General features: G+C 40.7%; 1 protein-coding gene across 2 annotated transcripts in view; it reads right to left on the minus strand.

The window, feature by feature from the left end:
• LNX2 (ligand of numb-protein X 2) overlaps positions 1-15926 on the minus strand; it is a 90810-nt gene extending 74884 nt beyond the window's left edge. For both annotated transcript variants that reach the window (XM_074958885.1, XM_074958858.1), the window contains exon 1: positions 15821-15926. The gene's annotated coding sequence lies outside the window, so the exon portion shown is untranslated. The remainder of the gene's footprint in view (positions 1-15820) is intronic.
• Between the last annotated feature and the right edge of the window lie 1139 nt (positions 15927-17065).

Below are 17065 nucleotides of genomic sequence, written 5' to 3' on the forward strand. Positions count from 1 at the left end.
AGAATCTACTCCAAGGAGAAAGTCCAGGATATACACCTTAACGTGCTTAAAACTGCCTTCATCAAATAAGGACATTCCACCAGAGAAGTAGATCGCATCATGGAACAGGCCACCCAAATAACCTGAGAGAATCTGATTCAATATGGAAAAAACAAAAAACCCTCCTACTGCACACCCCTAGTTGTGATATACCACTCCACACTGGAAGCCATATGGGTTATCTTTAAACAATTACAACCCATACTTGATAGGGACCACACCCTGAGAGAATTCTTTCCTGAACCTTCAAACAACACCCCAACTTCTCCAAGCTCATCATCAGAAGCAAGCTCCTCACAAACCAGGCCACACCAACTCAAAGTGGCACCAGACCCTATCAGAACAACACTGCAGCAGTGGAGAGAAGTCTACAGGTTTTTTTCAATCTTATCAACTCCTCCCACAACACACCCTTCAAGGTCCATGAGTCCTACACATGCCTATCACAACATGTAGTCTACCTTATCCACTGCACTAACTGCCCAAACAACAACTACGTGGATGAAACCAGACAAATCACTATGCTCTTGAATCATTTTTCTCTGTAAATTCATTCAAGGCAAAAACCTGTGGGTGAACACTTTTCACAAAACGATCATTCCACATCTGAACTCACACTCCTCATCCTCAAAGGAAACCTGCACAATGCCTTCAAAAAACGAGCCTGGGAACTTCAACTCATAACTTTGTTAGACACCAAAAATCATGGACTCAATAAAGACACTGGATGGATGGCTCACTACAAAAATCTATAACCCACAAATCCTTCCCTGTCCTATGACCACAGAGGTGTTAAGTGTCCACTTCACCTTGAGTGGTCTCTTACAACATGTGTTAACTCCTTGTGCTAAACAATCTGTTCTACCTTGTCTTTAGCTGTGACACTCTGAGTACCTTTCCCAGACCTGAAGAAGAGCTCTGTGTAAGCTCGAAAGCTTATCTCTTTCACCAATAAAAAATGGTTCAATAAAAGATATTACCTCACTCGCCTTGGCTCTCTAATATCCTGGGATCAACATAGCTACAACACCACTGCATGGAACATAATGTTACTCCACAGGTGTGAAGACAATAGTTAAGTTGACGTTTATTATGACAACTTATGTCAGCTTGTATCATGACACTCTGGTCAGGTTGGGGCATTACCCATAGCATGCAACAGAGGCTGACAATGTGCACCCAGAAGAGTAGGATTTATTTATAAAAGATTTAATAAACTGCTAAATCAATGGTAATGTACAGATAATGGTATTAACAGTTACAGTTGTTCCACAATACATCATTCATGCTGAAAAAAACATTTGGGGGGAAAAGAAGGAAGTTTTTAAAGTCAAAAGCTTGGTTTAAAATATTTTGCTCTAACAAAGAAACCATAATTAATATATGTTAGATACTAATCCTCTTCCAATCCATTTGTTAAAGCAGAGCCATTTTTTCCATTCTTGGATTTCAAAAACGACACTTAAACCAGAAACTTCTGGAGTTTTTAAGATCTGCAGAAATAAGGTGTTGCCCCTTTATTTAAAGGGGCTACGTCAGTTTTATTTCAAATATTGGAAAGTTGACTAACTTTCGAACAGGAAACTTGAAAGGCAAACATCCATCCCCTATTAATGCAACCCTACAAACTACTGTTTGTTCCTTAAAAGGGTTACAGCTTAACATCTGAATTCTAAAAGAATTCAGCAAAAAGTTATCCTGAAATATTAAACTCTCCTTTAACAAAAGAGAAGTCTACATACGTGTTTGCAGGGTGTTTGAATAATTGCACTTTATAGTCTGTCATTCTGTATTTCTGAAGTTATGAAAACTAAAAAAGATTAATACAATGAAAATATTATGGACTCAGTCAGGGTAATATACACATATTAATTGAATTATATTAATTTTCAAATCTATTTAGTGTTTTCTACATTTTTCTGATGCAAACAAATACACAGAAACCATACAGAGTATTCTAGTCAACTATATTTTATGTAACAAATGCTATGACAACTGAGGAGTATAAACACAGTAACTGAGTATCTTGAACAAACAAACAATCTCTTTGATGGAGATATGGATCACACAGCTTTCATAGTTTAGGCAATACATCAATCAAACTTATTACTATGGAAAGTTAGTGGTAGCACTAGAAGATTAAAAGGTATTCCTGAAGATAAACAAGTGCAGGCAAAAGCAATAAGTTAATGACCAGTGAAGTTTGTCAAAAGTATTTTGTATCAGCTTTCTGTAAAATTTGTACAATAAAGTTAACTACATATAAAAATCTTAAAATTAGAAATGACAAATTCTTCATGAATTAAAGAATGTGGAAATTTGACTTGATCTAATAAAAAAAATGAACTAGAACCACACACGAACTTAAAAAATAATTCAGAGAAGCTTTCCATTAGTGAGTCAATATAACTGACCCCAAACAAAAAAGGTCCTAAATTGAGCCCAGAATAGGAAAGAGATTGAAACTTGGCTGATAAAACAATCCTGAGTTCCTTCCTTCCTACTCTTTGGCAATTAGAAGTGATGATCCAAATGTTTACCGAAATTCTGTTTGTGAAGGAAGTTGTGTCACAGAGCATTGCAGCAAAATGACAAAAACAAAACAATTCAACAGAAAAACAGGACAGTTGAATTCAGAATTGTATCTGTTTTTGGAAGACACGCACTCCTGTCAGCATGGCATCTATCAAGCATGTTTTGGCACATTTGGATTGGTCTGGCTTATCTGTAAGAGCCAGAAGTCAGATTCCTCTTGTATGGTGACCTCAGCTTCCTCCACAGACTTTGCAGTTTCATTTTTTTTCTACACCTTGTCTGAACCATGCTGATTGTATAGTCCTTGCATAACACCAAACTCTGCTTCTGTCCAGAAGACTAAGTAGTGCATCAGAATCCCATATTCTGGGTAATTCACAGCTGAAAGCAGAGAGGTTGTTACAACCCTGGCTGAGTTTGTGGATAGTCACCAGGTTGATGTACTGGACCAGAACCACAGCTCTCATGTGCTTTTAAGCCTACTGTCTGGACATGACTCAGATTCATTATCTTTAAGTTTGGCCTTTCAGGCACACTCCTGGGTACAGAATCAAATGCTGGTACCCCTTTTGGGATGTGGAACCAAGCAGTCCCGCTGCCCTAGGTCCCAAGACCAGTGCTGCAAGGTGGGAAGGTCCCAGAGCTCAAGCCCAACTGTTTACACCATAATTAAACAGCCCTGCAGCCCAAACCCCACAAGCCTGAGTCAGCAATCATGGCCAGACACATGTTGCTAACGGCAGTGTAGACATACCCATGGAGTTCTCAGAGATAACTGCGAACAGTTCCAAGATTGCTTCAACTCGTTCATTAAGTATCCTATGGTGAATTTCATCAGGCCCTGCTGACTTGAATATATCTAACTTATCTAAATATTCTTTAGCCTAATCTTTCCCTATTTTGCCTTGCATTCCTTCCCCCTTGTTAATATTGTGTTGTGTTAAGTATCTGATCTCACTTAGCTTTTTTGTGAAGACTGAAGCAACACCTCAACCTTCTTGATGGTGTCCATTATTAGCTCTCCTTCCCTACTCAGTAGAGGACCTATACTTTCCTTCATCTTTTTCTTGCTCCTAATGTATTTAATGAACCTCTTCTTCTTGCTTTTTATGTCCCTTGCTAGTTGTAACTCATTTTGTGCCTTAGCCTTTTTCATTTTGTCCCCACATACTTGTACACGTCCTTAGCAATCTGTCCATGTTTCCACTTTTTGTAGGATTCCTTTTTTAATTTCAGGTCATTAAAGAGCTCATGGTGGATGCCATGACAACATCAAGCAATATTTTGAAACATCCTACCAATAATAAATCTGGGACTAATTTATAAGACTTATAACAGTGAAAAAACCTGCATTTATTCTAAAGGTTTTGTAACAACTAAAAACTGATGGATGTCAGACTTCACCTGAAAGTTTCTCATCAAATATCTGCTTCAGGATAGTATGGCACTTTGCAACAAATACTACTGGCCTTGACACTTTTCAGATAGTTCCACTCTTTGTCAGAGTTATGCTTTTATGGCACATATAGCTTGATGCAGAAGAAACTACAGTGCATAGCTTCATTTCACCCTCTCGTAATCCAAGATTTTTGCACCACTATCTGCTTCAGTGATCATTTTCCCATAGATTCTCTTTTTCTGCTTACATGGCAAGACAGCCTAGGTCAAATACATAGACAAGCTATGCTGCTGATTCTCCATTTCACAGCTACTGTATCACCTGTTTTACTTCAGTGGAAAGCTTCCCCCAACCCCCACCCCAATACCAAGTAGAAGAACCAGATCTGATAAGTCACCAGTTATGAGCCAAAATGTATTTCAAAGTGAAAAAACTGTAGAATCACAATACAATTTAGGCAGTACTATATCTACGAGTGTACACGTGGACTAAGATGGACTTAATGCAGTACATGCAGCAAAAATTTAATTCATCCTATGTTCATTTCCATTTAGAAGCAGAACATAAACTTGAATATTCAATTGCATCTGATGTGTAAGAGTTGCACATACTGAGACAATGTGCAAATATCAGGTGCTTCCACTGCAATTAGTTTTGCCAGACTAAATAAATTAGTAAATGATACTTTTATCTTTGTATTAGTGATGCTAAAACGAAGAAGTTCAGTTCTTGAGTTTATCCAAATTGTTTTATTTATATAAAGTGTTTTCCACTATACAAAAGAACCATATGTAGAGCAGTTGAGGGTCAATAGTTACAAAAATATAGATTTAACATGCAATCTTTTTAGTCATAAGTCAAGTCTCAGTAACTTGAGGAGAAAAAGTGTCTTGCAACAGAAAAAAAATGAGTATGATGGGAAATATCTACTAAGTAGTGGTGAGAGTGTGATATACCAGGGTATAATCCATACTAATCAGTAACTGTGTCACCCCTGCCCTGTAACCTGGGGTGTCCTTTACAATGCCTTGCTGTAGTAGCTTCCAACCAGGACTGCTCACAAACAGTATCCAGCACATAAGTCACTCCCATCTATGTCTGTGGGTGTTGCAGCCAGACAGCCACACCTTGGCTCCTATCAGCCTTAAAGATTAACACAGGGTGACCCCAACACACTCCTAGTCCCAGATTCCACCCTCCACCCCCGAAACGTATGTACTGTATTGCCCAGCCCTCACCTGGATAGTGCAAATATATTATGTCCGTTACTCCTTTAAAAGAATAATATACACACAACTTGTTACCACAAATAAAGTTACCCAGACACTTCAACTTGAACACAATAGATTAGATAATACAATAAAACAAATGTATTAACTACAAAGAGAAAAAATTTAAGTGAATACAAGTAATGAGGCATAAAAGTCAGAAATGGCAACAAGAAAAATAAAGATAAAATGCTTACTGGTGCCTAACAAACTATATTAGATTCAAAGCAAAGTTTTCTCATCACATGCTTTCAGCAGTCTTACTGAACAAACTCTTTAGGTCAGGACTCCTCTCCCCAGAATCCAACGGTTACTTCCTTTGTCTCTTCAGGTGCAGTGAATGTGATGGAGGGGAGGGTGGAGGTGTTCACCTTGCCTTGAGGTGTTTGCCCCTGCTTTTTATAGTTTCAGTCCCTCTCTTGAAAAACATTTCCAGCTGGGAGCAAGGTGACAGGTTGTCTGTGTGAAAGGAAGGAAGGAAGGAAGGAAAGAAATGCCATGCTGTTTCTGTGGTAAGATGTAGATTTTTTTTCCCCTGCCCCCTTTCCTGCCAAAGAACGGCCATTTAGCAGGTAATGGTCCATCAGCCTTGTTTACATCTGGCTGAAACATCATCTTACCCCTTTGTCTCTGAGGAACTGGTCTGGCCACTCCCCAGACTTATCTAGAAAACATACTTTTAGTCAGGATTTCAGTTTATGTTTATAACTTCACATATAATGCTGCTATGTGCATTTTGCCATGGTATTATTGAACAGCAAATTATAAGTTTTCACGTAACTTAGAAGATATATTTCATACAAAGATTATTACAATAATGTGTCGGGTGTGAACACAGGGGAATATTCTGTCATAGAGGGTATGTCTACACAGCAAAGAAAAACCTGCAGCTGGCCCATGCCAGTCAACTCGGGCTTGCTGGGCTGTTTCATTGTTGTGTAGACTTCTCAGTTTGGGTCCCAGAGCTCCAGCTTTAGCCCGAGCCCGGAAGTCTACACAGCAATGAAAGAGCCCCGCAGCCCAAGCCCTGCGAGCCCAAGTCGGCTGGCATGGGCCACATGCGGGCTTTTCATTGCTGTGGAGACATACCAAGAAAGTACAGGGAAGAGAGGGGAGTAGATAAATATGCATTAAATCCAAAATGAACATAAAGAACCAGCCGCACAAGTTCTCATATTTCAACAGCTGTTACTTTGATTTTTCTCCAACTGAGTAGGAACAACCTAACATGGTCCCTACTTATGTGAGTGATATACTGTAGATTCTCAGTGCACTATCCATAGGTTTAGAAGGATTCATTCTTTTTTTTGGTACATGTCAGTAAACATTGATTTAGCCATCCACACACATACCAACAGAAAAATATTTCCAACAGTAATAGGCAAGGTAAGAAGAATGCTGCTGGAGAACTTAGTTTAATTTAAGGATATTTACTTTATATATATTGACATGTGATGTTGACATAATATTTTAAGTTATAAAGCCTTAGCTTTTTGAAACTCAATGTCTACTGTGATTAGTTGTTGACTGACCCCCCCATAATTTCCCGCAACTGTGACAATTTAAATTGATAAAAAATTAAGAAAATGTTTTAAAATAAACATTGATATTATCTGTTGAAATTATTTAAAAAAAAGTTAGTTTTGCCAAACCTGACTATCCATGAGTCATGTACAATTACCCATAGCCCATACGTCCTCCTTGAAATCTGAATTACTGTATAACCTACCACTACAGAGAAGTCACCTTTAAGAATCTATTCCTTGGCTGAGAAAGTCACTACCTGGTATGCTATTTGGAGAAAAAAATCAAAATACAAAAGGGCTTTTTAAAGTGTTGTTTTGCACACCAAGTGAAACAAGTGGCAAGAAGCACCTGCACTGGATTCAAAAACATACCTGAACAGCCATATTTGGGGTCGGGAAGGAATTTTCCTCCAGGGCAGATTGGAAGAGGCCCTGGAGGTTTTTCACCTTCCTCTGTAGCATGGGGCACAGGTCACTTGCTGGAGGAGTCTCTGCTCCTTGAAGTCTTTAAACCATGATTTGAGGACTTCAATTGCTCAGACATAGGAGAGAGGTTTTTCGCAGGAGTGGGTGGGTGAGATTCTGTGGCCTGCGTTGTGCAGGAGGTCGGACTAGATGATCATAATGGTCCCTTCTGACCTTAGTATCTATGAATCAGCTTGACTGAGAAGCAGTGGGTATGTCTACACTGCAATTAAAAACCCACAGTTGGCTTGCGTCAGCTGACTACAGCTAAGGGACTCGGGCTAAGGGGCTATTTAACTGCAGTATAGCCGTTCGGGATTGGGCTGAAGCCCAAGCTCTGGGACCCTGCAAGGTGGGAGGGTCCCAGAGCTCGGGCTGCAGTCCAAGCCCAAATGTCTATACTGTAGTCAAACAGCCCCTTAGCCCAAGCCCCTTAGCCCAAGTCACCTGGCATAGGCCAGCCACGGGTGTCTAATTGCAGTGTAGACATAACAAGTGAGAACTTACTTTGGGACAAGAAAATGTCAATTACTTTGGGATGGCAGCTAAAGCGTGACCAGAACAAAATATACCTACAGATGTTAGATACCAATATTTCACTTCCATATCAGAAAAATTCTCCAGGCATTCCACCTTTCAAAGTAACTATAGTTTTGCCTGTATTTACATCTACCTCTGTTGCTTAGGAAAGCTCTGTGGCTACATATGCACCTCAATACCACCTGATAATTTAGTGTTCACACTCATTTTTAAACAGCAAAGAAAACCACAAAAAAGATAGAATTTGGAGTCTTTTGACTGCAGTGGTCATCTGCCACAAGTTTTAAAGGGGATACAGTTCATAACAAAGGGCTCTGGGGTTGTGTATCCTGCATTCAAGCAGAAGTACCGTGTTCTCCATATGTTAGTACAGAAGCAACCAGAGCAATACCAAAAGAGGTTGCAAAAATGGAAGAGATAAGGAATACTGACTTGAACCTTACTGCAGTCACTGATAGCAACTGTTCTTACTCCAGCATCATCTTCTGATCAAGCAGTAAAAAGAGATGCATAACACAGACTTCCTGACATAATTTCCATTGGACCTGTGCAAGCTCTTGGAAGATAATGCACTACAGTTTCATATTCTCACGGCTATCACTAGAAGAGTTAGTAAAACGATAAGATATTTCAATATCACTTATATGCTCTCAAGGAAATATTTCTCTCTGTGCTTTGATGCGCAACTGTGGGGAACTCCAATCATTTCCCCCAACAGCTACACGAAGAAGAAGATTTGACAGAACTACACCACTCCAGACAGGAAAAATTGAAACCTAACCCTTGCCTTTTTGCAACTGCTATTTTTTGATTCCTTGCTTCCCGCACACACCTCTTTTCCATTGTGTTTTAATCCAATACATATATTGGTAGGTATAGGTACATCTTAAGCATCACATTTCCTTAATGTCTTTTTCTTTTCTGGTATCTATCACTGTTTGTACCTAAAATTTTAGACCTTTAGAAGATGGTATCTAATTATGAAATGAATATACGCCTCCCCAGTCACCATGATTTTTGCACCACAGCCAATAGTTCTTACATAAGTATTTGTCTACTCTAACTACCATTAGTTAAGTAAATGTTCCCAAACCTCTGCAATGAAATTTACCCTCACTTCGCTAAAGGAATTGGGGGTAGGGGAGGAAACAGTTAATTGTCTATCTTCATCCACTGGACAACAAAAATCAAATGTGCAAACAGGAAGCTGGATATCCTCTCACTTACATTAGCCTATTTCCTAAAGCATTTCCATCCTAGACAACTTCCTGTCTAAACAGGATACCGTGATTTAGTTATTGTCACAATTTCTGTTCTGTGAATTAGAAACTCTTATTTTTAAACTGCATCTTGAAGAAAACATTTGCCACGTAAATTTGGGATGTTGACCTCGGGACAAAAAAGTATCATTTCAATGAAAGATCTATCAGAGTGATTTCAAACATGGAGTTCTAATAGGCTTTCATCCTTCTTTTTAAGTGAAGGGGGGGAAAGATGGTTGAAGACAGACGGAACATGGGGGGGTCACATGCCTGTGTCCGTGCAGCGTGGGGAGGGAGAAGGCAGCAGGGCAATTGGCTGAAGACTGAGCAACCCCCACTACCTGAGGCTGCTTCTCCTTCCCTGCTGCTGGAGTCCCAGCACTTCTCACAGCCTGCTTTGCAGACCGCTCACTGAGGTGAGTCAGAGTGGCATCTTCAAGATTGGGAACAGGAGCAGCAACATGGTGCTCAGCAGCAGGCAGCTCAGGTGGAGCCCCATCCAGCCCAAGAGCCTTGGGGGTGAGCGAGAGGAGCAGGCTGGGGGGGGGGGAAGTGGGGAAAAAAGGGCAGACCCTGCTGCTTCCATGCCATCCCAGCAGTAGGGGGGGTGCGTTTAAACTCCAGCAGCCTCCAACATGCGTATCAAGGAGAAGGCAAATTTGGGAGTCCCATATTCCCCCTTCCAACAAAAAGGGACTGATAATTCTCCAACTTCTTGTTAACTGAGATGATCCAGCCCCAAGCACAATCCCACCCTGGTGCCACCCACCCTGATGATTCATGGGGGAATGTGCATCCCAACTGTGTTGCCCCTTTTGTTGGTCTTATTTTGAACACTTGCTAAATTGATTGAGTATAGTTCAGGCAGGGATACCTGCAAGCTCTGTGAGGGGCTAGGCAGCCACAGGACTGAGGAGAAGGAGGAGGTAGTTGCTACTGTATGTTGTGTACATACATATCAAGTTTCAGGGGATGGAGACAGAGGCAACATACAAAGCGGTCACATGCCCCCACAGAACCTTTCATTTGTGACTCCCCCCACCCCACCCCCATCCACAGTTACGTGTCACCTCTGGTTGAAGGGTTCCCTACTGTACATATTAATAAAATATCCTAAGTATTTTACAGTATTGGGACCATAAAATGCATACATAGGCAGATTCAACTGACATTCAAGTCAAACATCTGATTTGTTTTTGTTATTTAGGGTAATGGAAAGAAATACGAAGTTTATATTTCAGAAAAAGTAGGGCCTCCAGAGATCCAAATGACCATATATAAGAATAGCAGTATCATTTCTGGCTTCATTGCATTTATTTTATTTTACTTTATTATCTGCTTTGACCTATTTCACTATGCCAAATGGTAGTACACACAAAATTCAGATAATTTTTAAGAGGCTACAGTAGATACAGAGCAGTTTCACAACTTATTTACATTTTTATGAAAAGTGAGAATGAAACTACTTAACAGGGCTGTTGTGAGGCTTCATTCATTAAATTGTGGAAAAATTTGCTAAGTTCTTTGGGTGGAAGATGTTGCAGAAATGCAAAGTATTATGTTAATTTTTGAAATCTCACAAGCTAAATGCCCTTCCTCTGAAAGATTGCATAATTATACACATACAACCATAACTTTTTACAGTATAATCCATAAACTATCCTACAAAAGTATATTTAGAACTTGATTATGAGTGTGTTGACATTTAGAAACAAGAAAAATGCTTAGATCTTCAAAACACATGCTTTCTTACATTCTTGCTATACTGAACAAACATTATCTTAACCAGATTAATATGTACTTCCTTGAAGCTCACGATTTCATCTCTTTCTTTTCCCTATCCAAAATACTAAAAAGGGCACATGAAATGAACACCTACCAGGTTATTTATGGAATTAATATTCATTGACACAAATGCAAATCTAAAATAATATAATGGTTTACAACATAAAAATCATACAATCAAAAAACTCTTTTAACAATTAAAAGCTATGACATGTTTACATTTTTGCAAAATATGCTGCAAATATGATGTCAGGACATATGCAATCATATTGCCATCAATAAGACAACAGTACCGCTAACAGAGCTATGAGCTGGAAAAGTATCTTGGAGCTGGCATGCCCATTGGATTTGACACACACCCACACAAACTACAGGTTTCATGCAAAATATGAAGTGCTTTGGTATTAAGCATGGATGGTTAGGTTTATTCCACCAAATTTATTCCTGTTCAGCCTGGATCCTGCAAACACTTATTCACAGGTTTAACGTCAAACACAAAAGTAGACCCATTAGCTCCAATGAAAATACTCATGTTTAAAATTAAGCCCATGAATAAGTGTTTGCAGAATTGGGGCCACAAAAAGTATGCATTACAACATTATTTTTTATTGCACTATAGACACCATGACCCAACAATTACATAATTAAATAATGACAGTTGAAAGGATTTAATTTTCATCTTTAAAAGGCAATACACTTTCTGAACAAGTAACTCTATAGGTCTACTATAAGACAATTAAGAAGCATGCAAGTCAGTGATTTGATATTAACCAACTGTCATTGCAAATAAAAGTCAATACAGAGTTTTTAAATACGGAAGATCAACGACTGACTGAGATTTCATGTCCTCTGTTGTCTTCTACAGCTCCGACAAAGAACATTTTGCTTTTAAATTAGTGCAGTTTTCTTTTTAGTTACAACATTTAATACTTAATAAACAAACTACATCTTACTGGTTTCTGAAATCAATTTAGATTAATCCAATAATTAATAAACACTCTCTCTTTATATGTTTCACTTTTAATTTTAAAGTGATACTCTCAACTGAAAAAATGCATTGGTCTGAAAATGTTTTACTTCCTATTATTATTATTATAAGTGCAAGACTAAAATAAGAAAATCTATTTTGTTCCATTTTCTTGTTATGATTATACATAAAATTTTGTCAATTTCACTCTTTCCTCTGCACTGTCTATTTCAACTACATGAAGATTTATTTTAAAAAGTACAAAACTGAGATTATAAAACATATGAGTGAGCAGGGAGACTTAGGGGCTTGAAACTACTTTAACTTATCTTTTGAAGTAGATTAAATTTCAATGGGATGGTGGGGCTACTTTTCACTAGAAGCTAACAAACTTGCTTGTTGTCAGCAAGTAAGTACATAGATATATGCACAGATATAGTTTGTTGTGGTGGTTTGACACACACTACATGCACCACACCCCTGATTCTTAGGCTGTTCTGTGCAGGTGGACCCTTACGCCAATACCTTGAAGTTAGCAAGGCTCCTGGGAGAGCAGACCCTTGGTGCCAGTGCAGCTTGCAGTACCATGGCCTATATTTCTTGTAATCAACAAGAACAAAAACATGGTGCCCACTTCTCTTCCTCAGAACTGGATCCATGGTTTATAGCTTTGTTTAAAATGAACTAGTTTTTTTTTTTTAAAGTTGCTAGAATAGAATCCATTCATATATTCCATCACAAGAAGCAAAAATATTTAAAACCCAATATTTGAAAATCATTTCTTCCCTTACTTACTTGCCCTGAGTTCAGGGTTCTCTACCCTGCCTGAGTTGATGATGTTACTAAATGCTAATACAGGATGAAGATGCAGCCAGATTAGGAAAACAGTACAGAATATTTTAGTTTAAAATAAACTTTAATTGTTACATTTATCCATGTATTTTAGTGATTTAGTAAAGCAAACAGTTATCGTTATTTTTTTTAAATATATCATTTCAGTTCACTTTAGACTAACAAAGTGGTTCTCTTTGCATTTGCTTCTCAGCCTGGTCTAACTTTCCATCACCAAAACACTGTATTATTTTATGTAGCACCAACCACAAAGGAAGATAAGATTCCTACTCCAAGAAGCTTAATTACAGAAGCAACGCTAACAGTGCTCTATTAAATCATGCTAATGTTCTAAAATTCGTATTTAGATTATGTACCTTGTTTCCATTCTGAGGAAATTTGTTTTAATAAAGTCACAGCAGCATAAGGCACTACACCTTTATTTTCAAAGTGGAAACGGAGCTGGACACTATTTCAAGCCATCTGATGTTTCTTCCTAAGCCTCCTTGATCTGCTATCTGCTTGTATACTTATGATAAAAATCAGCAAACCAAAAGAAATGGGAACGGCAATAAATATCAGCCATTTAAATTGTTTATTTCATTAAATGAAGAGTCTAGGTCAGAATAGTTTCTCTTTTTAAGAATAGGTCAAATGCACTTACGATTTTGAATTTATTTTCAGACACTATCATCAAACATACGCCAGAACTAATCTGTAACAAATATTTTAATTTTGTATGAAGACCAAAAAATAAACCCACAATATAATGTAATTAAAAAAAGGAATTAAATTAAGCTCAGAAGTGCTTAATAGTGGATTTCTACAGATGTAAACAATCAAATAGTATGCATTAACAATATGGTAAGGGACAGTCATATTTGCCACTGCCACATCTAAAACAATTGGTTATTCACTTAGCTGACTGAATACTAATATTTTTTTCAAAATAAAGAATAATTTCTAAAGCATTCCTTGGAAAAATTCAGTTGTTTAGCAGAAGACCACCCTAGCTTTTACATTATTTTTCTGATAGAAAAAAACTAGAGCTCAAAAAAGGAAAAAGCATTTGTTATTTAAAAAGTAGACGTCTACATTTAAGTTCTGAAATGGCTGCCTGTTCTACATGCTTCTGGGAAAGTTTACATATGTCTATGGTTTTCTTTGGCCGGGTTGTAAAACACACAACCGTAATCCAGTTCCTGTAATAGGGGCTTGTTTACAGCTGTTCTTTCTTCCTCCAACACACTCAGTAATTCAACTCCTTTTCAGACCTTAGTGCTCTTTCATAAAATAATATCAAAGTAAAATAGATGTATTTCAATATCTGACAGAATAAATGCATCTGTAGTCAATCCTCTGTACATAAGCTAAAGCACAAATACATCAGTTTTGGCGCACATGCAATTTAGGATTAAGTACAGTCTTTAGCACATAATGACAGTTCAGGTTTGGGAAGAGAATTGTGTAGTTCTTGGAAGACACCTAGTGTGCAGTTCCATCCAGAAAATATCCATTTTTTCTCCTTCATTGTGTTTAGTACCACAAGCACCAGGAAGAAATCCCATTTCTTCTATACAGGGATGAGAAATGGCAACAGCCAGCCACAGGGGGCAAGGTAAACCCTCTTCTCTCATTACATTTTTGCAACGATGACATTGCCTTTGCTTTTTTCTATCCTCAGAATGTGTGGGTTTTGTTGTTTTTGTTTTGTTTTTCCCCCCAAAAGGTAATAACTTATTTATATCCAAATAAAAATTTGAATATAGACAAAGTCAAGCTGACGGTCAACAGACATACTTAGGCAGCCTCTGCTTGCAATGCAGGATTTATCCAAATCTTCTGTCTGAAAGGTATGAAACGGGGGGGGGGGGGGGGGGGGTTCACAATCTCCCAGTTACAGTGATGGGAAATGCAGTATGTCAGAATTTGAAGGAGCATAGAGAGTAATCACCACCAACATATCCTCAAGAAACAGTAAATCTGCCTCAAAATACATGTTAACTACTTATGCTAAACAATCGGTTTCACCTCGTACTTAGCTTTGACACTCTGAGTATGTTTCCAAGACCCGAAGAAGAGCTCTGTGTAAGCTTGAAGCTTGTCTCTCTCACTAACATAAGTTGGTGCAATAAACGATATTTTCTCACCCAGCTTGTCTCCCAGTAAGAGGCTGACTCACCCACTTCACAAATCTCTAACATGGAGAAGGGACTGAGAGAGAACTGTGGGGAGTAGGAGGAAAACTCAGTATCTCTCCCCACCCAATCTTTGACCAGGTTGAGAACCAGTGGAGATTGCGAATACTTTTATTTACACAAATATAAAACAAAACTTTGAACTAATCCAGAACTTCTGAGGTATGCATATTATTATCCTATATAAATACATGTTCTCATTACTTTTATCCTGGCCATACTCACTGCATGTGTTTTAGGCCCCGAACCAACCTTGTTTGCATAGGCTGATCCCTGTACCCCAAGCAAAGCCTCAGTGACCTCAGTGGGGCACTATGTAGGGGTAGGAGTCCACCCAAGCAGATCAACTTTCAGGATTAGGACCTAAAAGCAGTAAGCTCCTTTGAGGCAGGTACTGTGCCATTTTATGTGTTTGCACAGTGCCCTGCACAATGGGGCCCTAAACCTGACTAGAACCTTAGGGCACTGCCACCACAACATACATAAAGAATAATGATCTTCCCGAGACAGAGAGACAGCACAAGGGGAGATGGAGGAGGAGATATCATTATCAACACCCTACCCCCATCTGCCACTGAGTGGAGACTGGGAGACTCGTGCCCAGGAAGAGAAGTGAGTAGTCATCATCATCATCAACCCACCCACACATCCTCCCCCAAAACAGACCCTGTCCCCGTGAGAGAGGAGAGGAGCCTCCCTCACACACACACACACACACAAGAAACAGAACTGGGGAAAGGAGAGAGATTATTTCCCTGCCTTCAGATTTCCAGCACAATCACTATCTGTGGTCCTGAGCGCAGGTTTTTACTACCCTGGTCCGATATTAAGTTAAAGTAGCAGCCAGTTGACAGAAGCCCACGGGGGTGGAGATATCACCACCAGCTCTGATACAGAGCGCAGGAGGCACCAGCCAGCCCCCGAGCCCACTGGCAGCCCAGCGGCGGGGCACAGGGCATGGCGGCGCGGCGGCACTAGGAGCGCGCAGCCTAGCAGCGAACTTACCCCGACCGGCTTACGCCGCCGCCGCCGCCGCCTCCTCTCCGGCCCCGACTCAGCGCAGCGCCCGGGTCCTGCTCATCCCGCGGCCGGGGGCTGGCTCCCTGCCCCCGCCCGCCCGCGGCGGCTCCGCCTCCCGCTGTCACCGCCGATCTCCTGGCAAGAGACAAGCGCCCAACTCCGGGCAAGGACTTCGCCGCACGCCTCACCTGGGTGCGCCGGGCAGCACCACGGCCCGAGTGACGGCGCGGCTCAGCCACTCAGCCGCCAGCCCGGGGCCAGAGGAAGCTCCGCAGCCAATGGGAGCGGGGCCAGGGCGGGACCCGGCTGAGGAGGCGACACCGGCCCGGCGCTGGGGTGTCCCCGCCGGTCGCCTGATTCCAGCCGCACACGCGCCCCGCGGGGCGGGCTGGGGCAGCGGCGGGGAGAGGTTAACGGGGAGGAAAGAGCAGGTGGGTGTGGAGCCCGGGGATAGGCGATAAGTGCCTGGGAAGCGAGGGGAGGAGTGATGGGAAGGGGGTTTGAGGCGGGTCTGGCAGTAACTGGATTTAGGGAATGAGCGATATTAGACTTGAGATGAAATGAGCGAGGGAGGAGCCCGAGGAGACCAGGGCGAAGCAGTAGGAGGATGAGCGCTGGATACATAAAAAGGAGGGATTTTTTCCCCTTTGCAGGCACCCCATTCTACGTTACCAACTGTGGCTAGCTAGAGGCCGCACTGGAAACAAAAAATAGCTTTTTTCAGTTCACAGGTTGCTCCTGTGTGCTGGGTTACACGCAAAGCGAAGCCACAGTTGCAACCACTAGTGGGGATGAGGGTAAATAACCCTTGTCTGTGTGTATATAAATCTCTCACTGTATTTTCCACTTTATGCATCCAATGAAGCGAGTTGTAGCTCACGAAAGCTTATGCTCAAATAAATTGGTTAGTCGCTAAGGTGCCACAAATACTCCTTTTCTTTTTGCGAATACAGACTAACACGGTTGCTACTCTGAACCCCTTCCCCTTTTGTAGCCTGGTTACTGTCATGTTCACGTCTCCCTCAATGCAGCTTCAGATCGTGCATTTTCACTGCTGGTCCCCCTTTGCCTCCAGCTTCCCTTCCCCAGTCACTGGCACCGGAGTCATTGCAACCCCACTGACCAGCCCGCTGCCGCTGTCCGCCCTGTGCTGGGCACCAGGGTGATCAGTGGGCAACCTCTGTAGCATCACTATTATGCAAAACTTGGGGGTGGGGCGAGGGAGAGACG

The sequence above is a fragment of the Natator depressus genome, chromosome 1 (genome assembly GCF_965152275.1).
Source record: "Natator depressus isolate rNatDep1 chromosome 1, rNatDep2.hap1, whole genome shotgun sequence".
Lineage (NCBI taxonomy): Eukaryota > Metazoa > Chordata > Testudines > Cheloniidae > Natator > Natator depressus.